Consider the following 10600-nt stretch of genomic DNA (forward strand, 5'->3'; position numbering starts at 1 on the left):
TCTCTCTCTCTCTCTCTATATATATATATATATATATATATATATATATATATATATATATTACGGATTTTAAGTTTAAGTTCATATTAGTAATGTACGATTAATTTTGGGCATTTGAATTTCAAGGCTGCATTCCTACTCATTTCTAATTGATTCACTACACATTACGTTCATCACATTGCGTCATTATGCGCAATAGTACACCTTTATATTTACATCATAGTTACTCCAACGTTTCTGCAATGATTAATCTCTGCGCCATTGAGTTTGTACCGGATTTCACCGAACAGGAAGGGCGCGCAAATATTTGCTAACATTTCAATCGCCTTCTATGCTCGTTTGCGTAAACTTGTCTTTGATGTAGAGAAAATGCTCGCACGGCAACATGTACAAATCCTGCTGTTGTATAAGTATTTGTATCTCGTCATTGTGTCCAAAAGTCGTAAAAGTTGTACGGGTTGTACGTGTGAGTCGCGATCTTGACGATGCGATTGTCAAGGATGGGCTCACTCCCAATATTTAAAATGTCTATCATCTTCATATATTTTTTTTGCACGATGAATCTCAAAGACTTAAAAAATGCAATATTGGCTGCGCTAAGTTCCTTATTTTACTTGATGCAATCGTCCTCTTAGTAGGAAAAATGTCGCTCGCGTATTTAACTTGACTCACTTCAACACGAGCATCGCAGGTGTCCTATCGCCGACGCACGTGCAACCTGACGGTTATCTTTTCTCCTCGGAAATCAAGCAATCGGCCGTGTTGATCCATAACACGTATCGTCAAATCCGATATGCTTCGTGCAAAGACCGGAAGATAAATGATCTGTGCTGGAGTTTCCAATATTTTACATCCTGATGGTACTTTGAGCGAAAGCTCGTGTATGGTATGCACGCATCTGTCGTTGCTGTACGCACCTGTGGTTACATTATATTCTACGCGAATAATATTCACTCACAATAATATATTCAATAATATTCTTTAATGTTGATCGCTGCGTCCAATTTGTGCCATTGTCGCGGCTATATAATGCAATCTGAAGAAAATCCCAACAACAATGCAATGGTTGTTATTGTATATATATTTATATTTGGTTTGTTAAAGTTTATCCGGTAAACACACTTGATCTCACAATTCATTGTATTCTCATTGGCACGAATAACTAAGAGATCATCATCATCATTGGTAATAATCGGTTTAATGGTTTCCGATATCGCAAGTTTTAGGTACCGTTTTAGGTATCAGTATATGGCGTACAATTTGTACGATCTTTCAGGAATCACAATTTCCTTGTCGTCCTCATTAAAGTTAAATTTATTGTTCAATGCATTCACATTCGGTATCGTGTTATAGGTTTCAAAGGCTGTCAAACAGAGTTCGCATTCGCTATCGCTCAGATCTATGGCTGGAAGGTAGCTTCCCGCGAGAGTGCTACTTTTGCTCGTAAGTGACAATATCAGCGACATCTTCGTTAGAGACCAAAACGATTACTGAGCACCGATCGCAGAACGTTGGACCATAAATCGGTTGTGAACTGTCTGCAGGAATCGTAGACACAGTTGTCCGCAAATGCTCTGAGCGTAACATTGGTAAGATGTACACTCAGTTGCGTTGATACTGTACCATTCCCCAGATCGATAGTCACTAAAAAGTTTTGACCAGCCGTGTCCGTTTCTAGCTAATCATTTTTCATGACTGTTGATTCATCCGGCAAGCAGGAATGTGTAAAAATAGAAGTGACAGCTTAACGTTTTATACATACATGTTTTTATCAGAAGATTATCCGCTCACGTGTAACGTGCAATCAGTAGAAGAAGAGTAAGAATGTTAAAAAAGATAAGAAGTTAATATACAAAATTATAATAAATTTATACACATACAGACACAAAGAATCTCTGTTTTTAATATTTTCTTTGCTCTCAAATTATTTGTTATTAATAAAAAGTTTTGACCATTCTACTTTATTCGAATAAAGTAAAAACTTCTTACTTATCTTTTTTAACATTTTTACTCTTCTTCTACTAATTGCGCGTTACACGTGAGCGGATAAACTTCTAATACAAACACGTATGAAACGTCAAGCTGTCAAAATGTCACTTTTATTTTGACACATTACCGCTTGCCGGATGAATCAACAGTCATGAAAAATGATCAGCTAGAAACGGACACGGCTGGTCAAAACTTTTTAGTGTCTATCGATCTGGGGAATAGTATAGCATCAACGCAACTGAGTGTACGATTGTACTCAATCGTGTTATTCTCGAGATATCGCACTAATTCTCTGGACGGTCGAAGATTACCAAAACTATCGAAATATATCACGCGGTCGCCTCTTTTCGCATATGCTACTCAATGGGTACCGGGCCCATCGACCTCATCCAAATTTACGATACCGCTCTCGTTTACGCGCGGCGATATCGGCAGTACGTTGCGCATGAAAACGTCCTTGAAGAACGGAATACGCATACGTTTTGCCAATTGTTCCAATTGCACATTGGTGGTAATGCTCGTAGGCATTGTTAGCATTTTTTCGACGTTTTTTCCCCTCGTGACACACTTTCTTCGTTTGTATGGAGTTTGTACAAACTCCCCAACTTTCCATAGCGCGATTACGACGTTCCATCTTCTGCAGCTGACGCTGCGCGGCCTTGGTATCATTTACCGCCTTTGCATCCCCTCCGCTCCACCGATTAGCGATCCAAGTGCTCCCAGCAGTAGGAGAACAGACAGGATTCCGCCTAGTTTTGCTATTGGAAGTATCCGATTTCGTAATATTTTCTTTTTTTCAACATGCTTCGCTTCTTTTTTACACCAATTTCGATTTTTGTCTTAACCTTTATTGCTGCCCAAAAAGTTGTAGCGGCGACTCTCTCACCGAGAGTGGAATTTCTCGCGGTAATACGTTCTCGTGCTTTGTCAACGAGTACGTTATCCGCCACGTGACGAGATCGTTCGTTCAAGATATACGCGATATTGTACTTGCAACATGCTGCGTCTAACGAATTGATACTACGATTATCTCTGACAGATCGTGCCCGCAAGCGTGTGCCTGGATCGCAAAACCGATAGCTGGGGATATGCAGTTTCATAAGAAGCGCGTTAATATCACAATTTAATAGACCGTTGCCGATTTTTACTGTCTTTGAGGACACTCAACACAGTCTTTGATCAACGGTGCTGGACCGTCGATGTGCGTTCGCTGTTGCGATTATAATGTTCTAGGCACTGACAATACTCGAACCTCCGGGTCGGCCCCTCTATACTCCGGGATTTTGTACCACAAAACGTCAATGTACTTCGAAAACAATAGAACAACATTCGGTATATATTTCAACTGTCCGGAGGTTAAATCACAAACATCACATGCATCCGACAAAAATAAAAACATTTGGAGACTGAACGGATTCGATTCAGCGCACCCTATAAATAGTTGTCGCATGCCAATGAAGCATTTCTAGGTGATATGCGATTCATACGACAACCGATACGCGTGACAAATTTCGAAGGTAGAATGCGAGTAGCGCCCAAAAATGTCGTACGTAAGCACAGCCACTTGCTACCGATTACCATAGGCAGTATCGTATGCGGCCTCTCGAATTGCGGTAAGACGAATGTATTGGTGAGCCTGCTGCCCATACGGTTTGCGAGAATTTATTTGCATCGATAGATGAAATTGTCTATTTTACGTTTTCCAATAACATCGATGTCGTTCCGCCAAGCGAAACGGTCCCAAATTTCATTTTCGTTTTTGTCGACATGGCGTGTGACAAACAAGATACGATAAGAGAATACTTTGCTATGGGTCATCACTCAAACGTCGACTGTTTCTATTTCTGTCAGACGTACGCAATGATATACGGTATAATGCGAATCTGTTGATTCTCTTTAAGCAGGATGGTATCAATCTGAAACATATGTACAATGATCATGTGAATACCGACATGACGGACGAGATTTGTGTGCGCTATGTCGCGAATGTTGGCAGCAAAAATATGATTTCTTAATGATAGACAAGGATAGTTCTATGACTAATGGACGATATCAGCAGAGATTTAACGATTTTGCTATACTATAACGTAACCATCGTTTGCGCGTCAACGAGGAAACGTCTACCACATCGTAATGGCGACGTTGGTTGAGAGTCTTGTAGAAATTAAAGATAGCGAGAAGATAGCGAAGGATATTGCGAAAACGAGCGAATCGATCTGCAAGAAATATCGAGCTTTAAAAAGCGGTAAGATGGAGGAAGATAGTGCGCTGGAAAGACACTTTCGACCTGTTATCGAACCTCTGAGGCAGATTGTGGAACATAACACTTATGTGAAACCTGACGCATCGATAAGTACCATGCTGGGAAATGATGCGTTATCGATCAAAGAGAAGAAACCAAAACGCAGAACCAAACGCTTACTAGTCGCCTCTACACCGATTTACCCGAAGCGGAGTAAATCAAATATCATGACGGATACTCCTACGGTAACCTTCACTCCAACAGATAACCTGTAAAGTACACAATCGCGCGAAATGCCTCCATCGCTCGTTACTCTGATCACTAATTATGAAGATGTTTTTGAGACTACAGGCAATTCACCCGTAACGTTGATTAGACGCGAGTTGCAAACGTCCGAGGGATAGAAAACTTTGCACGCCAATTTTTGTCCACTGGGGCAAAAATATTGGGAGTGTGAATAAGTTCTCGCCGTTTCACCATCAGATGGCGGTATAAAAATTTTGTGTGTATAATTCAAGATGATGACGCATCTATATTGAAGTTCTATAACCTATGTTTAAAATCAGTGCGTGTCTTTCCATTAACCTATAAAGAACATTTTCTTTTCGTAGCGTAAAACATGTCAAATTTCGTGCCAAATAAACCGTTTTTGCGGGGAATTTTACTGCACTACTTTATTCAGAAGAAATCTGCAGCTGAAACACACAGAATTCTTGTAGAAACCTATAGTTATTATGCTCTGTCGGAAAGAACATGCAGAGATTGGTTTAACCGATTTAAAAATGGTGATTTTGATGTTCAAGATAGAGAACGCAGTGGTGCACCAAAAAAGTTTCAAGACGAAGAATTGGAAACATTACTTGCTGAAGATCCATGTCAGACGCAATCCGATGTTGCAAAATCATTAGGAGTTGATCGAACAACAGTTTCGAAACGTCTGACAGCATTAGGAATGATACAAAAGGAAGGATCTTGGGTGCCATACGAACTGAAGCCGAGAGACGTCGAACGGCGTCTTGTCACGTGTGAACAGCTGCTTCAACGACAAAAAAGGAAAGGTTTCTTACATCGTATTATGACTGGTGATGAAAAGTGGATATACTATCGACGACAATTGATGCGTTTGAGCCGAGCATTGAAAGAAAAACGGCTGCAATATGAGCAAAGACACGATAAGGTGATTTTGCTGCATGATAACGCTCGGCCGCATGTCGCGTCACCGGTCAAAACATATCTGAAAACGCTGAAATGGGAAGTCCTACCCCACCCGCCGTACTCTCCAGACATTGCGCCTTCTGATTACTATTTATTTCGATCGATGACTAACGGCCTGGCTGAGCAGCACTTCACTTTGTATGAAGAAACGAAAAAATGGATTGATTCGTGGATAGCCGCAAAAGAAGTGTCGTTTTTTCGACGTGGAATTCAAATGCTGCCAGAAAGATGGGAAAAAGTAGTCTCCAGCGATGGGCAATACTTTAATTGACTTGTTTTTTTATTATTTTTTTTAAATAAAGGATTTATTTTCACAAAAAACGGCGAGAACTTATTCACACTCCCGCGATACATGGGAGCAATCTTAAGTAGCGAAAAACATGGACTACGTGTACGGCGTGTATTTCAACAGTGACGGGACAAAGCTAGACGATAAAAGTTTTGATATGGATATTGACGATAATATAATCATTGGCGGTGTAAAGTACACGGGAATACCTGGTCTATACGAACTAATTTTCAAGATAATTCCCGACGATGCCGTCTACACCGAGGCCGATAAACAAAAATACAAAAGTATACTACTGGCGACGAATGCTCACAGGCGCAATCACAACGCACTACAACTCGTATTAAATAACAGGGGGTGCAAATGTGAAAACATAATCGCCCTCTTAATGATTGGTACCTCGATCATCATAGCGGACAAAGGTTTAACCACATCGTACCATAATACTGAACAACAATGCGATCGACTACATTCATTTGGATGATCCCAACAAGCTGGTGAATCGTCTGCGATTGCTAGAAATCTCCCGAAAAGCTGGAAATAATGCTCACGACAATAAAATTCTATCCATTATCGAGGAACTTCGCGAGGCAGATCTTGTTATAAATTAAATCGCATATCGATGATATGCGTTCTTCGCATCGAAATATTGATCAAGAAATTTGGTGTATCGTTTCAAAAGATAGGACCGCCGACGATCGACTATTACACGTGGAGGGAAGTACCCACAAATTACGTATGTGATACTCTGTGCATGGTCGCTTCCAACTTCGATGCGAGATCGCGTAAGATATGATGTGTAGCGCAACCGGAAGTCGACAATGACGCAGTCAATAAACTACGTGGAAAGAAGTCTCGCTTTATATTCAGAGAGAAACAACAAGAATTTGAAAAGAATTTGAGGAATTTGAGAAAAACTGATCAGGCTTTATGCTGAAACACGTGCTGAAACACTGTGCGTAATCGTCGAAAGATATCGTTCGCGCTATGATATTACTCTTGACACTTTTGGCCTTTTTCGGGCCATGTGGGAGAAAGTATTTCCAGCGCATGAGCGCGAATAGATGGAATTTAAAATGATGCGCTCACAGTTTCGTCATTCGTGATGAGGCGATCTCAACCATCAAACATGCGGAAAACCGATGGAAAGGGAAAACACACCCCCGAAAAGCAACGATTGGTGGAGGAGTTATACGCTCCTGCAAGAGGGTATTTTCCTTGTAGACGCTTTCATAACCGAGTACGTCATTATGCGCGGATATGATGATCTGTGGCAGGCCGATATAGTGGAGATACGTCCGTATTCGCGACTCAACGGTGGCTACTACTACATACTCACATTTATCGATGTGTTGAGCAAACACACTTGGGTCGCTCCTCTCAATACTAAGAGCGGAAAGGAAGTAATCGAGGCGATCAGTAAGATAATTCGAGACAGCGAAAAATTCAACAAATTTGCAAACCGACCAAGGAAACGAATTTTACAATAGCAATGTGCGGAGACTCGCGAAGAAACACAGTATCAATTATTATTTGACGTACTCGGTTATGAAAGCTTCCGTTATGGAATGATTCAATCGTAAATTAAAAAATGACATGTGGAAACTGTTTACACTATAAGGAGCCTACGGATGGATCGACTCGCTAACGTGTCTTGTGTCGCAATACAACGGGAACAAGCATCGAACTATCAGTATGCGTCCTGTCGATGTGACCTCCACGATCGCTAAAAAACTTCTAAGTACGGTCTACAGCAACGTAAAGATTGCAGTTCCGGCGAAATTCAAGGTAGACGACCCGGTACGCGTAAGCAAGTTCAAGACTGTCTTTGCTAAAGTTTACACACTCAATTAGACCACCAAAGTGTTTAGGATCGTCAAAATGCAGGCGGCCAATATTGTCACCTATCTGCTCGAGGATTCTCGCGGACAGCCTGTAGTTGGAGGTTTCTACGAGGACGAACTGCATCGCGTTGCCAATCTAAACGTGTACTTGGTGGAAAAAGTATTGCGCAGAAAAGGCGATAAGGTTTATGTGAAATGGCTGGGATTCGATATCTCGAATTATGTAACTCGTGGTTACACAAGGATAATATATTGTAAAAATAAGTGTTTATTATAATGTTTACTACATCTTATTATATGTAATATATAAAATATATGTTTTACAGATATGTAAAATATACGACTTATATTCTATTTACAATAGTATTAATGTCCTTATGGTAATGTATCAGTCGAATCGTACGATATACCGCTCGTCGTCGTGTGGATTCAGAGCGATTTTTATTTCGGACACTGTGTACACTTCGTCCAATTTTAATCTTATGCATGATTGACGGCGAGTCGTTTTGATTTCCTCTCTTAAACACTGTGCGTAATCGTCGAAAGATATCGTTCGCGCTACGACATTACTTTTTACACCTTTCGCCTCTTTCGTGTCCTTCTTGCCGTCCAGTCCTCTCAACGTGTACATCTTTGCCCTAAGTCCGATAAATCAGTCATAATCGCTCCATTGTTTTCGTCTTTCATCAAGTCCGGAACTTTCTTATTTACAAGCGGTATACCGTACGCGTTGTCAGCAGGATAATCGTTCGTATAAAATCTTGCAATATCACGTTTCACGTGCTCATATACATCATCGCATTCGATGTTGTAAATGAGACTGTCGGTGTCAGTGTAGATTATTTTACATTTGTCGCGATACAGAGGATATATGTATTCGTGAAGAAATTCATACAAACAAACCTTTGATATGTCGAGTATGTACATACCTACGTAGACTGGCTTGTTGAATTTCACCTCGAGTTTGCGCAATTCAATAGCGATTAATCGTATCTACAGTCCCAATGTATTACTCGTTTTACATCGACATGATTTCGAACGTTTTCCATCGTTTTGCTATTGATCATCAATTTGTACAAATTTTTCTCAAAATAAATAGTTGCGCGTGTTTTAATTGTTTGTTGAGTTAAATATAATTGCGGAGCCAGGGAGATTGAGCGAATTGGAGCACGCGGTGAATTTTTGTAATAAGAAAACCGTGGCGCGTGCACTGCTGCAGGTTGCGGTAGTGGATAACGCTGCTTATCGTATAGCGTCGCGAGAAGTTTCTCCTGACATTTGCCGGGTGGCTTCTCGCGCGTTGGACAAAACGGTAGGTCAGTGTGCATATCGTGCAGATTTTGCGGATACTCTAAGTTGATCTCGAGGATATAGCCTGTGGGCGAATCGATAGCGATTGCTAATACGTCAAAGTTTGTCGATTAATCGAAACTCGGCGTAAGGTAATGATTGACACATTGCCCAACCGTACAGATTGTTTACATCAAAGTACAAGTACGACGACGACTTCGATAGGTCGTAAGACTGCATGTATTTGTTATTGATGTGTGCGTATCTGTCCGAACATTGACTCAGGCCACCGCGTATACCGCGTTCGATGAACATGACCATATCAATATCGGTGAGCAGTTCGAAATTTACGTTTGCTTCAACCCGTATGCTTCAACATTGCATTCCACGTAAATCCTGATATAATATAATAATGTGCGGGATCGAGTCCGTAACTTGCGATGCAGTTGTCACGGGAATTTTTAAAAATATCTGCCAATAACAAGACATCAGTCTTTAAATACATGTCGCTCAAGTTTCGAAAGGAGAACCGCTTCTAAATCTCCTCGTCCAGATTTACGCATGCGCGTAATCGCTCTCGGATACTGTATCGCCAGTCAATGAACTGTGAAAGAATTCTCGCGGCGGTAAACATGGATCCTGCAGCTTGTCCGCGCAATCCACGTATTCGTACGGAAAGACACTCTTTTGCGTCAATAAATCAAATTCTTCGACGGATAATTTTGGAAATTTCGACTATACAATTTTTAGTTTATTTTTAGTGAAGAAGGATGCCAGTAGTATATGTACAGCTTCCGTGAGACAGGGCCTATTTTTTCGGTGGTGGGGGTAAAAGCTGGCGCCGGTGTGTCAGGGGTGGGGGAAGGGAGACCAGGGGGGTTAGATTGGGGTGAGTCGAGAGTGGAAGGGGGTCCCAAAATGGAATGGTGGGAGAATTTTGCAGGTATGGTTTGCAGGTGGAGGGGGATAAAATGTGGAATAAAAATTATTAATATTGGGAGTGGGGGCGGTCGATGTGTCGCCCTCACTATAAATCGGGTAGGATTATTCAGAGTGATTTTTATGTATATTATTTTATTTCTTTTTATTGCATCGTTTCTTACGACTTCGTCTCTTGCGGCATGAGCGTTGTCTGGAAGTTCCGAGTCTCGACTGATGAGTGAGTCGAGAAGGAGTAGGTGACGATGGAGGAGCTAGGGGTAGGGGGTAGTCGTCGGTTGCTGACGTATAAGGGTGAGGGAAATTTATGCTATTGGTTCGTTTACTGGTCAGCTATGGATATTCACGGGGATTGGTTTTAACCTGAGGGTCTCCCCCGCCTCGTCGCCTACGTCGAGAATAAGTGAATGCTAGGTATGACCTGGAAAATTTAGGCGAGAAGGGCCTTACTGAACGTTAGACGAAGGTGGGGAGCTAGTGGGAGAGGGTAGTCGTCATATGTCTCGGCGTGAGGAGTAAGGAAGATCTATTGGTTCGTCTAGTGGTCAGCTACGGTTATTCGCAGGGATTGGTTCTTTTCCGCAGCGCTCCCCGCATCGACGCTTACGTCGAGAAGAGTTGAGAGGTGGGAGACGTTACCGGAAAATTATGACGAAAAGATGTTTCCTGAAAGTTAGAAGAGCAAGAGAGAGAAATAGAGAGAGAGCCGAGAGCAGGTCTGGACAGCTGTGGGTATGCGGTTTTTGCTCTCGGCTCCTTTGATTCTTACGTTGAACCGTGGGGAGGGGGGGG

General features: G+C 41.6%; 1 protein-coding gene across 11 annotated transcripts in view; it reads right to left on the reverse strand.

Moving 5' to 3' along the window:
* The window catches only part of LOC116849333 (protein unc-79 homolog), a 736358-nt gene that overhangs the window by 9420 nt on the left and 716338 nt on the right, over nucleotides 1-10600 (reverse strand). The gene's annotated exons all lie outside the window — the stretch shown is intronic.

The sequence above is a fragment of the Odontomachus brunneus genome, unplaced genomic scaffold (genome assembly GCF_010583005.1).
Source record: "Odontomachus brunneus isolate Ranch 3 - 2012 unplaced genomic scaffold, Obru_v1 Obru_scaffold_112, whole genome shotgun sequence".
In the NCBI taxonomy this organism is placed as follows: Eukaryota; Metazoa; Arthropoda; class Insecta; order Hymenoptera; family Formicidae; genus Odontomachus; species Odontomachus brunneus.